Source organism: Balaenoptera borealis (assembly GCF_965194805.1).
Source record: "Balaenoptera borealis genome assembly, chromosome: 14".
Classification (NCBI taxonomy): Eukaryota; Metazoa; Chordata; class Mammalia; order Artiodactyla; family Balaenopteridae; genus Balaenoptera; species Balaenoptera borealis.
The window spans coordinates 26,035,445-26,051,331 of NC_138875.1; the positions used below are offsets into that span (position 1 = coordinate 26,035,445).

Consider the following 15,887-nt stretch of genomic DNA (forward strand, 5'->3'; position numbering starts at 1 on the left):
AAGTGATTCAGTCATATATATATACATTCATTTTCATATTCTTTTCCATTATGGTTTATCACAGGATATTGAATATAATTCCCTGTGCTATATAGTAGGACCTTGTTGTTTATCCATACCCCTTTTCACTGGGATCTATTTCTGGGTTTTCCACTCTATATCTATGTCAATCCCATTCTTTACATGTTGTCATATCTGATAAGAAATCAAGTTATCCTTCCCCAACTATTCTTAAAAGTTCTTCTTGGCCTTTTTCAGACATTTACTTTTTGTATGCATTTTTAGACAATTTAATACAGTAAAAAATAATCCATCTGAAATCCAATTGGAATTTCATTACATTTATACAGTAATTTGGGGGAGAACTGAAATTTTTAATTCTCAAATATAATATCTCAAAGATATTAAGTCTTCCCGTTCCAGAAGGTGGCATGTTTTCCATTTGTATAAATATCATTTTATTTCTTTCAAAAGTATATAAACATTTTCATATCAGTTCTATCCTATGCTTGAATTTTACGTTTGTGATGTCTTTAATATCGAGGAGTTAGGCTCAGCCAAGTATCATAGACTGAACTTGCGGACTAAGACAGAAGACCTTAATTAAACCACCGATCTGTAAAAATAAAAGCAAGCCCACTGGCAGTTTATAGGGACAGTATGTCATACTGACTCTGAAGTCAAGTAGATTTGGTTCAAATGTTGCTTACTAAGTGAGCCCCAGTTTCTTCACCTGTGAAGTCGGTGTAATAACACCTACCTCACTGGGTTGAGGTAAGAATTAAAGAAGATCCTATGACAGAGAGTTGGCATAGAGTAGGTGGTTAGTAAGTGCTTAGGGAAGGTTTTTTTCTTTCTTTTTCTTAACTTCGATAATTTGGAAGAGAAAAAATATTATCCACACATTGCATATAACTCACTTGGAAAACTACAGGGGTCTTTGGTCTTCTGACCACCCCAACAGCTGTGCTCCCCACCACCACCACCGCCCCCCCCACCCCGGGTCTCCTCCCTCCCAGGCTCTCTCCCTCCGCATTTGGAATCTGGGCCTCTCAGGGATCTTAATCAACAACATTTCTCTCAACAGCAGTATCCTGGGCTCAGAGTTCTATGCATATTACTTTGTGTGACATGTTTGCTGTTTTTGACATCTCATTTTGGTCTCCATTGTTTTTCTTTTGTGGAGGAAACTAAGACCCTAGTAACTACAGTGGTTCTCAACTTTAAAAGACCCTCAACCCCTCTCAAAAAGTCAAGACAATTTTTAAATATAATTATAAAAACATAAAATGAAAGTAGTTTATAATCAAATAATATGTATGTCTGTATGTAAACTCAGGCATATCTACACTAGAAGACAGTGAGTCTTGCATCTACTCATAGTAAATAAGTTTGTATTTAAGACTAGATGATATTTGACTGAAGGCTACTGGAACTTCTTTCTATTTGACATTTTGAGAAAAATGGCTAAAAAGTATGTTTGGGGTGTGTGTGTGTGCGTGTGTGCGTGCGTGCGTGTGCATATGTGTGTATATATCCATATATGTCTCTATGTCTATACACATACATATATGCACACACAGATAGATAATTTTGTTACAGATATGTTATACTGCCATAGTTCAAATATTGTCATGTGTCTAAATGGTAAACAACTCTTAAGATGAACTGGAAAAAACACTCCCGTTTCCTTTGATTTACGTGGTAGCTGCTTTCTTGGGAACACCAGAGTATATTTTAATCAAAAATACTTTGATTTATGCGTGGAACAGAGTTTAGGCTCCAGTCATAGCAGGCTGTTCATCTGTACAGACTGGCAGGTTTCTCTAGGCAAATGTGGGCTTGCCTCGCACATGGCCGGATTTCCAACATCCCAGGCTTATCTCCCCACACAGAGGCATCCCCAACTGTGGCACCAATCAACAGACCCGCACAAAATACCCAAATGCCCTCTAGGGGGCAGTCCCAGCCCCACTGCCAGCTTCCCCACCATCTCGGAACCCAGCGGGGGCCTTCCGGGGAGCAGGGCCTCGACGCCAGCTCCGACCCGGGCGTCCCAGCCGGCGAGGACCCAGTGGCCGGGAAGATGGATGGGGTGGCGCGCATCCGGCTGCCCAGCCAGGATTTCTTCCGACCTCCGCGGCTCCTCTGTTGGCGGAGAGAGCAACAAGCTCCCGGCTTATGGAGGAGGTCAGGGGAAAGTGATTTCAATTAGAGGGGGATCACTGAGGTCTCAAGCCAACACAGACAAGTTGTGTAACACCGGCGGCGGGGTGACCGGAGTCATTTATCCTTCTCGGAGCCAGTCAGCCTGGGCTTTGCAGGAAGCCCCTCTGCTGTCCCCGCCCGCCTTCCCACCCGCATCTCCCTTCTCTTTCTGTCAGGGAAGCAGCAAGAGTGGCCTGCTGCAGAATATCTCATCTGCAGCATGAGGGAGGAGGCAACCCATCTAAAAGATCCCAGGACCGAAGCCTGCAGAGGATGCTAGAGGTCTGCCTCTTGCACCCAGGCAAAGATGCGACCGATGGTTTTGAGAGTTTCAGGGTTGGCAGCAACGAGAGGAAAAACCGGGAGAGGCCGGTGTCGTGTCTGGTGGCCTCCCCACCTCCCGCTTCCTTCCATTAGAATCCTCCCATCCTCAGGCCTCCTCCCGCTTGAAGTCGCCCTGACCTTGCCTCTGGTCATTCAGAGCCCGTACTGTTCAAACAGGACATTGTGCACTGTTTCCAATGGTTCTTGAGGTTAGTGTGTTTCTCCAGCGGCTTGTTTTAGCCCCTGATTCACTTTAGCCAACTGTATTCTATCTTACTGCTTTCTGAGTTCATGTTCATTTCCAGGGACCAGAAATAGACACTGGCAAACCAGATATGTGCAGCAGAAGTGAAGACGGCATGAGGGCTAAGGAAGCAGGATGGCATGAGCACCTGATGCTGAAGAAAGGAAGAGGGAGGCCAGCAGAGCTGTCAGCAAATTCTTGAAGACTGTCCGTGGTGCTGGGATAGCAACGCTTCCATGAGGGACTGTTGTGCAGGCTAATGACCTTCGAGGGCAGCTCACCCAGCAGAATGTCTGGCACATGATAGGTGTCTGAAGAATGGCAGCTGTAGCATCCATACTGTATGGGCACACAGCGTTCAGGCCAATTTCAGAGGTTTGAAGTGGGCCGATGGGTGGCAATTAGGAGGTTTTGCATCTAAAATTCTTTGACTCTAAAATGTCCTTCACCCCGAACAGAAGAGGTTTGGAACTCTGGCCACCTGGAAGGGAAGAAAAGGGCTCAGCTTGGAAACTAAAATTTATTTTTTTCAAGGAGGATTCTCAGAGGTATAAAACACAGTGTTTGCCCTCTTGTGAAAAAAATGCTACAAACTCCAAATTGTGTGTGTATCCACAACGTGTACGTGTGTGTGTATGTGGGTGGTGGTGATGTCCCAGATGTCCTAGTGCAGAGGCCCAGGCTCTAGGCCGGCCCTGCTGCTAAAATACATGACCTCAGCAGAGGCACTTAACCTCTGTCAAATGAGGCCTCAATATCTTTCCAACTCACCTCACCCGGGTATTGTGAGGATCAACCGAGATAATGGAGGTGGAAATACTTTGAAAGCAAGGAACGTGCTACAGATGTCAGGAAGTATGAGTTCGGGCAGAACTTCCCTCTGACAGGATGGATGGCTCACAAACTTAAATAACAGTCTCAACGCTTAAATGGCTATTTAAGTTTCCACCCACCTGTTTTAATTATTTTAAAATTATACATGCATCACAACCTAAATGGGAAGGAAATCCAAAAATGAGGGGGTATATGTATATGTACGCTGATTCATTTTCCTGTACATTAGAAATGACCACAACATTGTAAAGCAACTATACTCCAATAAAAATTAATTTTAAAAAATAATTAAAAAATAAAATTATACATGCACCACAGAGAACTGTGGGTAGTAGTGATCTAGACTATGCCTGGATGTTGCTTTCTTTTACTTGAGATAAACAGTCGACCATGGAGCAGTGGTCTACACTTGACCCTTTAGGGAAATGCCCTTTAGGTTTGGACTCGTGTGTATGTGTGTGTGTGTGTGTGTTCAGCATCTCTCTTGCCTCTGAGTACTGACACACCCGTATGTGCCACTCCTCTACATGCCCTTCTGCTCCAAGCCACCAAGCGTCACCTCATCCTCAGGCTGGGCTTTCCCACCTCTGCATCTCCTGAAATATCCATGCCTGTCCTACTCCTGGCCTCCCAGCTCTGGAACTACCTCTTGCCTTCCCTCTTCTGCCCACTGTCACTGCTCAAAAATTACCCATGTCCAGTTTAATGGAAACTGTTTTCTTTATAGGGAAATGGCAAAAATTTATACTTGGACAGAAAGGAGGTAACAGTTTAATATCTTACCCCTTCTGTGGTTATGAAAGTTCTAACACAGAAAGAAGGGATTTCAATAATGGAATTCTGATATGATGAGAGGTAAATGAGAGACTAGTACCCACAAATCACCAAACTCAGGAAAGCCTAAAGCTGGCCCCGTAACTATCTGCATGTACTGTGCCCATAAGGACTGAGCTTTGGCTTGTTCTACTGAGGTACTCCAGCCACACCCCTAAATTCACATTTATATATCATGTGTGTGTGTGTGTGTGCATGCGTGCATGTGTTTCTGTGTTGGATACTGGATACACAGGTATACAATAAAGAAGGCACTGACAATCCCTTGTGTGTGTGTGTGTGTGTATATATATACATACATGTATATAATCCATATGTATAATATCTATATCTACATATGCCAAGGCTCAGAGTCACAGAGTAAGTTAGTCTGCAGTATGCATATGTTTATAATAACCAGAGTCCAATTGGCAATTTCTATCCATAGCTCAGAAGGACAAGTTTCCTATTCAAGAATCATCTTTTCATTTATCCTCCTTCTCCAAAGCCAATAATTAAAAATTCTTCTTATAAACATTAGTAAATTAAAATGTGTTTGTATTTCTGATACTAGTGCCAGCTCAGCAAAACCACAATGTGTTTGCACCTCTGATGTTTTATGTCACATGCTTTGAAAACAGAGGTATATATAGAAGCACAAATATAATCCATTTCATATTCATCAGATTTAAAAACAAAATTAACTCTGATTAAAAACAACTCTGATGAGTAGTATAAATTAGCATCACCATGAGTCTAAAACTATGCGTTCCCTAGAGCCCAGTAATTCTTATACTCTCATACACAAGGAGTCATATAAGAGTGTTCACTGTGACACTATCATTGCAGGAAAAAACTGTGCCATTGCAGGTAAAAATAATACTGTTCCACCAACACATAACTCAGTAAACAAATGGACAAACAAAAACAAACTTGCAGAACAATTTGTTCAATGTACCATTTATATTCATTTAAAAATCTACACAAACACTACAGTACTATCATTTGTTCACAGATACATTGATATTTGTAAAGGTGTATAAAATAGACTGGAAAGACACACACAAAATTCATGATGGCTTGGTTGTGGGGTGCAGAAAGGGGAATGGCAGGAGAAGAACTGGGGAGAAACAAAAGACACTGTCCATTCTACTCCAACTATTGTATTTCTTTTTCTTAAAAAAAATGAAACAAATCTGACACAATATTAATAACCATCAATTCTGATGGTGGGTACGCCAGTCTCTGTTATATTGTTCTCTGTACTTTCCTGTAATTTTTAAAAATTTTCTGAAAATAAAAAATAAATAAGCAGATGAACACAGATAAATAATTAACTAGAAGCACATATGCTGTTCACTCATCTACCTATCCAATTACCACACATCCTTTAAGGATTAATCAAATCCTGTATTGCCCATAAACCCCATCCTGCTAACCGACCCACAGAGATTTCTCCTCTGAATTTCCCTAGCACTGTATGTGGCATGCATGTGGTCCCCAGATTATATTGGGTTTTGGCACCTGGTCGTATCTGTCTCATGACATTTTCTGTCATTAGAATCTGTGAGTCTTATCTCCTGGAGGTATAAACATCTGAAAGGCAGGACCCACAAGGGCCCCTTTTCCTGCCTTCTCTGAGCACAGGCAGGGCTCAGAGGCCCCTCTCAGAACCTTCTCAAGTAGAAGGCCACCTTTCAATGTAAGGACTTTCAATTTCAAAGACTCCACTTGAGAATAGTATCCATCAGCTGAGAAAATTCAGAATGATCAAATCACCTAAGAATGTGATAATGTATTTAAATGCACTGGTTTGTTTATCAATCACAAAAATCCATCAGCTTGTGAAAAATGCTGTTTTCATGTACAAACAGTTTTCCTTTCAGACTCCTGATAATGCTGGGTAACCCAGTGGATCCCCACCTCTCTTACAGCCAATCCTCATATCCCTTTGTTGGGTGTTCCATGGCCCCCTGTTGAGCACCACAGCTCCAGTTGGTGCTCCATCCTGCCCCGGGCCACCCTGCCCCATCCCCTTGGTACCTGCTGTGGTTCAGTGTCACAGACTTTCCCAATGACACAGCGCAAACTTGATTTAGCCCCACTTTCTGCTCTGACTTGCTTCTCTGCAAATGTGCATCACCACTCTCCCTTCCCCAAGGCCACATCTCCACCCTCTAAACCCAGCTCAGAGGCCGCCTTCTCCCCCAAACCTTCCCTGTTGCCATCAGCTGGAAGTAATCTCTCCCCCTTCCGTGGCTTGCTACCTACACTGCTGTTATGGCCCCTAATACCATCTACTTCACCCTACAGTTATTCTTTGAGGAGTGAACTCTGTGAAGACAAAGTTGCTGGGAGGGAGTTGCTGCATAAGCAGACAGCCTCAGGCTTTTGGCTATAGCCTGTGCCAACTGTGGCCCATGTAAATCTGCACACCGGGGAAGAGGCAGAGCCACATTCTCGCGACCGCTGCAGGACAGAAATGCCAGGCTGTCCAGCCCTTTACCACACGGAGAGAATCTTAATCTGGGCCTTCCCACCTCTAAGTGGCCTGACCCACAGCAAAGGGCTTTGGACTAAATTTCACTGCTGTATCTGATTATACACCCCAGCCCTACACCCACACCCTCCTCCGAGGAGGCTGGGAGCTATTTCTTTTCTGCTGACCTCATACCTGTTCCTCCAAACTTTCACAGATGACTAGGGTCCTTAGACAGTGGTTGGCTGACCCTCTCCTTCTCCCGTAAACTTGACCTCAGCTGCAGTGGCCAGCAGTGAGCCAGAAGTCCAGAGGCCTGGGCTCTTTCCTCTTTGGTCATGCCATCAGCAAAATGGGCTGGTGGCACTTCCTCAAGCCCCTTCATCTCTGAAGTTCCAGAGGTCCCTTTTCACTCTGGAGGACAATTTACAAAACAAACAAATAACAACCTGGTCACTGATGGTGAACTTTTGGTCTACAAATTCCAAAATGGTTTTAGCGCTACCGCCGTAGGACTATTGGCAAATTTTTTAATTGGGGTACTATATTATCTCCTCTATGTAAAAGGGGATGAAGTGGCCTGCGGTGGTGCCACCTCCAGATTTGTTGTTCTCACCCACTCTGAAGCCCCTGGGGACCCCATGTTACCTCCAGGGCCTCATCCCCGCCCCCCTTTCCTGCTCTGCGCCTCTCCCTCCCCATTAGAGAGGCACCTGATCCTGGAAGGTGAATTTTAATCCGACCTGGGAGATCCCAGGCCTATGACATCGCAAACAGCCCCTTCCCACCCGGCTCTCCACCCGACAGGACAGGCTAGACGGGGCTCTGCGCTGCGGGGAGCCGGCCGCGCCGAGGACGCTCACCTCCAGGATTTCTGGGCCGGGGCTGTGGCGGGGGTGGGCGCCCTGGAGGCGTCGCAGCTCCGCGAAGCCGTCGAGAACATTAAGCCTTTGCACTCCCATCCCTCCCTCCCCACCCCACCCCCCACGAGATTGCTGATCAAAAAAGGGAGGCAAACAAAGGCGGGTGAATGGGAATCAAATTGAGTTGGGGCAGCGGACAGATGGGGCCTGCCAGGCTCCCACAACCCGCCCTATTCATTAAAAAAGAAATAAAATAAAATAATCCGCCTCCTCCCCGCGGCTTTGCCAGAGGTGGGAGGGATGGGATGGGGGTGGGGCGCGGGGCCAGATGTTTTCCAAACCACAGGATCCCAGCCGGCCAGCTTGCTAACCCTCGTCCCCCAGGTTAATTGTCTCGCTCGTGCTTGGGACTTACGTTCTGTATATCAGGCTTTCCTAGAGCGGGGCGTTTCTGTACAGAAAGACTGAGGCACCGGAAAGGGAGGAGTGGGGTTGCAACGCAGAAAGGCTGCCCAGCTGCTAGGATGTCTGCCCCGGGTTTGCCGGGAGCTGAGGGGAAGGCATGGGGAGTAGAGTCTGTCCCCTGCTTGCCTGAAATTATTTCCTGCCAAAGCCTCCTTCCTGGGGAAGTGCATGGTCAGTATTAAATCAAAACAGGAGGATGCCTGATAGGAATTCCTCCATATTCTCCTCCCTGCCCGTGCCCACGTGCAAGGTAAATTAGATGTCCAGAGCTTTCCAGTTACAGAGAACGTTCCCGTTCCCTCCATGTCCTCATTTAATCCCAGCAGCAAACATGTAAGTTGCATAAGGCTTGGCTAGCAGTCCCAGTTTACAGACGAAATTTGACTTCTTAGAGTCGTATGTTACTAGATTACAGACTCCTGGTAAAGCACTGTCTAGAACACGTGAAAATACACTCAGGTGTGTGGCACACACACGAACACACGTGCCAACATTTGCTCATGCCTCTGCATGCGTACTGCTAGGCACTGGGCTATATATACAGCCATGTGTGAGCAGGCCGAGAGCACCCTTCCCATTTGTGAGCATCTTACTGCTCTCACATACCTCTACCTACATCCCTCTTCTTGTACCCATGCCTACATGTGCACACACAGATGCCCGTCCCAGGCAGGCATTGACCTTTGCATTGGACCTAAGTTCCATCCTTCAAAGGGCCAAACCAAACAAACCCATAGATACCATCTTAATCCCCATAATATTTCTCAGAATCGGATTACAAATTTGTTCTTTGAACGTTGTCCACCAGGTGGGAGAAGGCTACCCCATTAATGGGGAGGAGGGATCAAGAGAGCAGCCTGAGAAATCAGGTGTCAAGCTGACCTTTTGGAGAGAGCCAAGTACTCATTCTTACTATTGATCCCTTTCAAGGAAGACAGAAGGCACTTTATTTCCCAGCTGTTGAGCTAAGGGCCAGGCCAGCAACATGGAGAAACAAAGACAACAGTCTTCTACGCCATTGGAATACAAGCACAGAGAGCCCTACTGATCTCTGTCTTTCAAATATTTGTCACAGGCCTTGCAATTCCACCACTAGAGATTTATTAGAGGGTAAGCATTGCCCTTCACAATCTTAAGAAATCAAAATTCTTGCTTCAATCTACCCAGGAAATACATTAGGTCTCTTGTAGACTAGTTCTCAACCCAAGTTACTAAATGTTTTTTAAGCAGAGATTTCCAAACTATACTCCCAGACATCATCATCATCATTCATTCTTTCATTCATTCATTCAATAAGCACCCACTTTCCATTTATATTCTAGTAATGAAGATACAGACAATAAGTGAACAGATAAATGAGCACAAAAATGTCAAAGAGTGATAGGTAATATGCAGAGACTTAGGATGATGCAAAAGATAATTTCACGTTGATGGCCAAGAAGGCATCTCAGAATGTGACACTAAAGCAAAAGCCCACTATGTGAAGGTCTAGGAGAAGAATTTTACAAGCAGGGGAATGACCAGTACAAAGGCTCAAAAGTCAGAAATGGCTCAGCCCAAGGTAAAGACAAGGTCAAAGATGGAGACAGGGGCCAGATTAGGTGGCCCATTGAAACCCAGGCTAAGGAGTGTGGATTTTATCCTAAGAGGTAAGGAATACCATGTTGCGGTGTTGTTTAGCAGAGAAGTGACTTGATCTGATTTGTAGTTGTGGGGAGAGTGGATTGGAGGGGCCACAAGAGGAAGCAGGAAGCCTAGTAGGGAGAGTATCACAAGGGCCCATGGGAGAAGTGATAGTGAAGTGGATTGTGGGGGCAGAGGCAGAGGTGGAGCGAAGCAGACTGATACCAGATGAGCTCTGAGTCATCTCAAAGCTGAGACACCTTGCTGATTGTTTGGATGTGGAGTGAGGGAGAGAGGGGAATCAAGGGCGACTTCTAGGTCTTTGGCATGAACCATGGAGTGGCCAGTAATGTTGTTTATTGAAACAAGGAGAACTGGTGGAGAAGGTCAAGGGCTCTCCTTAGGCCGTGTGGTGTTCATGATGACTATCAGGTATTCATCTGGAGGGAAGGAGTGAACATCCAGATGCAAGAGTCCGGAGTGATTTCTCTAGCTGGACATACAGCTTCAGCAGCCATTGACATGAAGTAGACTTGGAAAGCTATGGGACTGGGTGAGACTCTGAGAAAGTGTATATGAAGAAGAAAGCCAAGGACTGGGTCCTGAGGCACCTCCACCTTTGGAGTCAGTGCAAAGAGGAGGAGGAATCAGCATAAATAGACTGTCCAGTGAGACAGCAGGAAAACCTGGAGAGTGTGATATTTGAGAAGCCAAGGGGTAGATGTGTTTCAAGAAGGAAGAAGTGATCAGCTATATCACATGCCACTGAGAAGTCAGGGACTGTGAGAACAGAGGCATGGCTTTGGGGTTTGGCAACAGGAAAGTATCAATAATTGGTGACTCTGGCAAGATTAGTCTTAGTGGTGTGGTGGGGATGGGAGCCCAGCTGAGGCTGAGGAGGAAATCTGAAGTTCTCCAATGAAGAAGCAGAAGGCAGAGTAGCAGCTATAGCGAAATGGGGTCAAGAGAGAGTTTGGGGTCCTTCACTTCAAGATAAGAAGCAAAGACAAGCCCTCAAGTTGGAAACCGCTGTAACCGTAGAGCTGTGAGATATTGTCTGTTTGACCCACTCATTTCAAGAGTGGGAAATTGAGGTCCAGAGATGCATAGTCACTACTCAAGGGCACAGACTGGTCTGCAGCCAGGACAAGACCTGAAATAGACCTGTAGAGGGTAGGACAGGCTCATGAGAATCTCAGATGAGCCACCAGGGCAGCCTGCTCCCTATTCTGAATTGGTGCCCCGGTCCCACCTTCCTGCTCTTGGTACCCCTGCCCCTTTCTCAAGGGCCTTTGGTGGGTTCCCGAAAGGGCCTGAGAGGGTAGGCTCCTGGTGTTAACACTTTGGTGTTCTAGTTCACATGCTTGCGCCTCCCTTCCTGGGGGCCCTCCAGGGGGCTACAATCAATGACTGACAATCTAGGACCAGATAGACTGACTCCAGGTGAGAAGAGACAGGTGGCTCACACTCCCCTCCGTCTTACCTGGGTTGTATGTGCTGACATGGCATGTGGAGTCCACTGGCCCTGAACAGTGAATGACCACATGGCCAGAGCCCTGGACGGTGCTGAGGAGATATGCATTCTAGTTCTGGCTTTGTTGGTACTTCACCGCATGGCCTAAGGTCAGTCACTACCCCCCTCACCCCAGCCTCAGTTTCCCTTTTGTGTAAATAGTGGAGACCAGACTGGTTGTTTCCCCAGGTCCCTTCTGGAGAGGTGGTTTTAGAATGGATGGGCATCGTCCTGCAAGTTCCTAAGGAAGGAATGCCCCCAGCACAGCCCTCAAACCCAGCTGACATGAGCCTGTGTCTCCAAATGGACCAGCTCCTCCATGTGGATCTGACTGCCCACAGGAAATCCTCCCATTGCACTCCTGGTTGGTCCTCCCAGGATATTTAGGTTCTCATCTTATCCCTTGGGAGCCTGTTTATCTTTTTCCAGGCTTCCCTATCTTTCTAATCGAAGTTACTACCTTGCCCAGGGGTTTGCTTCCTACTACTTATGTTCCCTGGTTACCAACAAGACCCTTGCCTTCTCTCCAGACCTCTTGACATCGTGGGTGAATGGTTTGGAGACTGAGACTCAGGTTGATACAGTCATTTAATTTCTCAAACATATTCTATGAACCCAGTAGGCAGGCTCTTCTACTCTGTCAGAACCTGCAGTGGTTGTTCTTTTACTTGTTTTTGTTTCAACTTTCTTTAGAGGGGAGGGCAAAGATCTTTTCCATTTCTCCTAAAGCAAACTAAATAATATAATCAGTTTGGCTGGTGCTGGGCTGATCCAGAGTGTTAAAGCAGGTATTTGTGGCTGATATGACGGGGGAACAAAGTGCTTGTGAAAGCCAACTGATTAGTCCAGTGGTAGAGAATGAATCCGCGTCCATGTTCATCAATCTCTCCTAATCTTTGTAAATGCCTGTGTGCCTCACTCCTATGCCCCTGCTGGACAGCATGGAGCCCTGGGAATGGCAGCAAGTGGGCATTGGGGATGTCTGAGGTGTCTGGCCAGGGGGCCGTTTCCCATTTAAAGAGAGAGGCCCAGTCAAACCACAGGTACAGTAAGCAAACCACCTTAGAGGAGAGATTTTAGGGGTTAGGAGGGGACTCCCTGCTCCCCCAAATGCCTCCCGATCTGTTCCCTGATAAATTCTACAAAGCAGGGCCTCTCATTCAATGTGCTACCTTGGGTGACAATGCTTTGGACCCGAGTGCTTTGCAAGAGTCTGTAAAATTATTTTTGCACCTGGAAAAAAAATTGGCTCTAAAATTAAAAAAACAAAAACAAAAACTGGAAAATCAAAATTAATTAAATTTTAATCGAATATTTTCAAAGTGTATAATTTTATCAACCATGCAACCACAACTCAACTCAGATAGTTAAAAATAAATGAGATTTCTTGTATTCATGTATAAATGAGTACATTTGTGATGTTAGCTATGATGTGAGATAAAGTCATCTCAAGTAAGAAAGCACTAAGAATGGCCCTGTGCCATGGAGGAGAGCACAGTGGCCTCAGCTGAGTCCCACGACAGTGTCAGCTCACATCCAGGACCTCTGATCACTGGAGACTTTCCCAAAAGGCAGATCAAGGAACACCATGCAGCCCCTTAGGATTAGTTAGGGGAGAAGGATGCATCAGAGATAAATTGACCTACTTTATGATTTTCATCATTTAACAGACATATCCGCCAAGTCTATGTCACTGTATTGACACTTTGGGGAATAGTCTTTTCACTTAAAAACTTTATAATCAAGGAAAGAAAATGTATATCCAAATATTTGTAATAGAGGCACAATTAGTGAAGTGTGTCTGTGAAGGGCACAAATACAAGGGGAAGTTTGCTTTAGGCTGGAGATTAGAGGGTAAGCCAAAGCTAGTCTAAACCCCCAAATCCAGGATAGGTGACTAGTAGCAGCTTGGATGACACCCACCCCATTACCCCCCTGCTCTTCCCAGGACGTCTCATGGCTGGAAAACTCTGGAACTGATGCTGGCTCTTCTTCGGTCCTATGGGCTGTCTGGTATTTACATACACTTTGCCCCCTGATCTCCTTTAGTTTCTTTCCCAAGTCTTTTATTTTTTTTATTTTTTTGGTTTTAATTGAGATAATAATTCACATATCACAAAATTCACCGTTCTAAAGTGTAGAATTCATTGGTTTTTAGCATATTCACAAAGTTGTGCAACTATCACCACTGTCTTACACCAGAACATTGTCATCACTTATTTGTGTTTCTCATAATTTTTTTTGTAGATTCTTTAGGATAGTCTATATACAAGATTATGTCATCTACAAATGACATAGTTTTCATTCTTCCTTTCCAATCTGATGACTTGCATTTGTTTTTCTTGCCTAATTGAGCTAGCTAGAATCTCCAGTACAGTGTCAAATAGAAATGGTAAGAATGGACATTTTCATTTTCTTACTTATCTTGGAGGGAAAGCTTTCAATGTCTCACCATTAAGTGTGATCTTAGCTGTGGGCTTTTTGTAGATGCCCTTTATCAGGTTGAGGATGTTCCCTTCTACCCTTCTAGTCCTAGTTTGTTGAGGTCTTTTTGTTTTTTGTTTTTTTTATCATGAAAGGTGTTACATTTTGTCAAATGTATCTTCTGAATATCTCTATTGAGATAATCATGTGTTTTGCTCCTTTATTCCATCGATATGGTATATTACACTGATTGATTTCCATATGTCATACCAACCTTGAATTCCTGGGATAAATTCCACTTCTAAGTCTTTTATTTTCTAAGTTAAACACATATGGCTCCTTTACCATTTGTCACCTTATGTGATTGCTGGAATCAGGCCAGGTGAAAAGCAGAGATCCATTAAAAATCCAAAGACAGGTAAAGCCAGTGGGAGAGCAGCCTCCTGGGTTGTGGAATTTCAGAATTTGCAAAGAATTTTCATATTGTTTGTTTCTTGTCAATGGCTATTTGACATAGATGTATTATATTTATTTAGACAAAGGCACCCTTGTTCATGGATTATTCTCTCCCTAGTGACACCAATAATGAATATAGGTATATATTTTCTTTTTTTTGAGTTATGTCAGAAATTTTGAGAAATGGAGAAAAGAGAAGAATCACCCATAATCTTATTATTTTATCAGAACTATGGATAGTTTTTTGGAGGTAGAGGCCAGGCTAGTTGAGGTATCATATACATACAGAAAAAAAATCACCTTTGGGGAATTAGTTCCATGAATTTGGACAAATGCATACAGTCATGTAACTAACACTGTAATCAGTCCCCTCGCTCTACATGAAGCCTCTGGCAACCACTGAACTGTTTTCTGTCCCTATAATTCTGCATTTTCCAGAATATCATAGAAATAGACTCATATGATATGTAGCCTTTTATGGATTTTTTTCATTTAGCATAATGCTTTTGTGATTCATCTATATTGAGTCGATCAGTAGTTTGCTCCTTTTTATTGCTGAGTAGTAGTCCACTGTATGGATGTACCACTCTTTGTTTATCCATGTACCAGTTTATTAACATTTGAGTTAACTTTTTAGCAATCATGAATAAAGCTGCTATTTGCATTCAGATACAGGCTTTTGGTAGGTGTATGTTTTCATTTGTCTTGGGTAAATAATGAGTGAGATTCCTAGGTCATATGGTAAGTACATGTTTAACTTGATAAGAAACTGCCCAACTGTTTTCCAAAGAGGCTGTACCATTTTATAGTCCCACCCACCTACCAGCAACATATGAGTTCTAGTTGCTTCACAGACTTGCTATTACTTGGTATAGTCAGTTCGTTTTGTTTGCTTGTTTGTTTTGTTTTGTTTAATCTTATCCATTCTAGTAGGTATAGAGTGATTTTTTTTAACGTACTTCTGTCCTTTTTTATATGTGCATGTTTTCCACATATGGGAAATCATAGTTTACATTCAATTTTGTATACTACTTTTTCATCTAATAGTAAAGAGAGTGGCCTTGTCCACATGGCCATCATTTTAAGACTGACTAATATTCCATTGAACGCACCTCTTGTTGGTGTTGGGTTGTTTTGAATCTTTGTTGTTATAAGCCACGCTCTGATGAAGACTTTTACACATTAGCTTTTTCATGTTTGGATTAACCCTTCAGGTTAGAGTCTCAGTAGACGAGAAACACTGCTGTCAATATTACATATTTTCATTTTTTTAAAAATTCATTTATTGTAATACACAAAACGATTCTTTTAAAAATTTACATGTGGCTGCTAGTGAAGCTGAACATTTTTCTCTGTTTTTGTTTACTAGTTGTATTTTCTGTTCTGTGGATTATGCTTATATTCTTAGCTTATTACTGGGACTTGCTTTCTTATCAATTATTATGATTATTTTAACTAATAAAGATATTAACCCTTTGTCACGGTAGCTATAAATATTTCCAATCTCTTGTTTGCCTCTTTTTTTCAACATACAGAAATGTTTTGTTCCTCTATGTAGTCAAATCTGTCGCTCTTTTCCTCTGAGGGTTTTTATATTGCTTCTAAGCTTAGAAAAATCATTTTCATCCTTCTCTCCTGAGG

At 43.7% G+C, this 15,887-nt stretch overlaps 1 long non-coding RNA gene across 1 annotated transcript; it reads right to left on the bottom strand.

Annotated features, from left to right (window-relative positions):
- Positions 1-250: 250 nt before the first annotated feature.
- LOC309611144 lies at positions 251-7,860 on the bottom strand. Its single transcript, XR_014234351.1, has 2 exons — positions 7,766-7,860; positions 251-7,316 (listed from the first exon to the last, which is right to left on the bottom strand). It is a non-coding gene; the product is annotated as an uncharacterized lncRNA (long non-coding RNA).
- Positions 7,861-15,887: the final 8,027 nt, after the last annotated feature.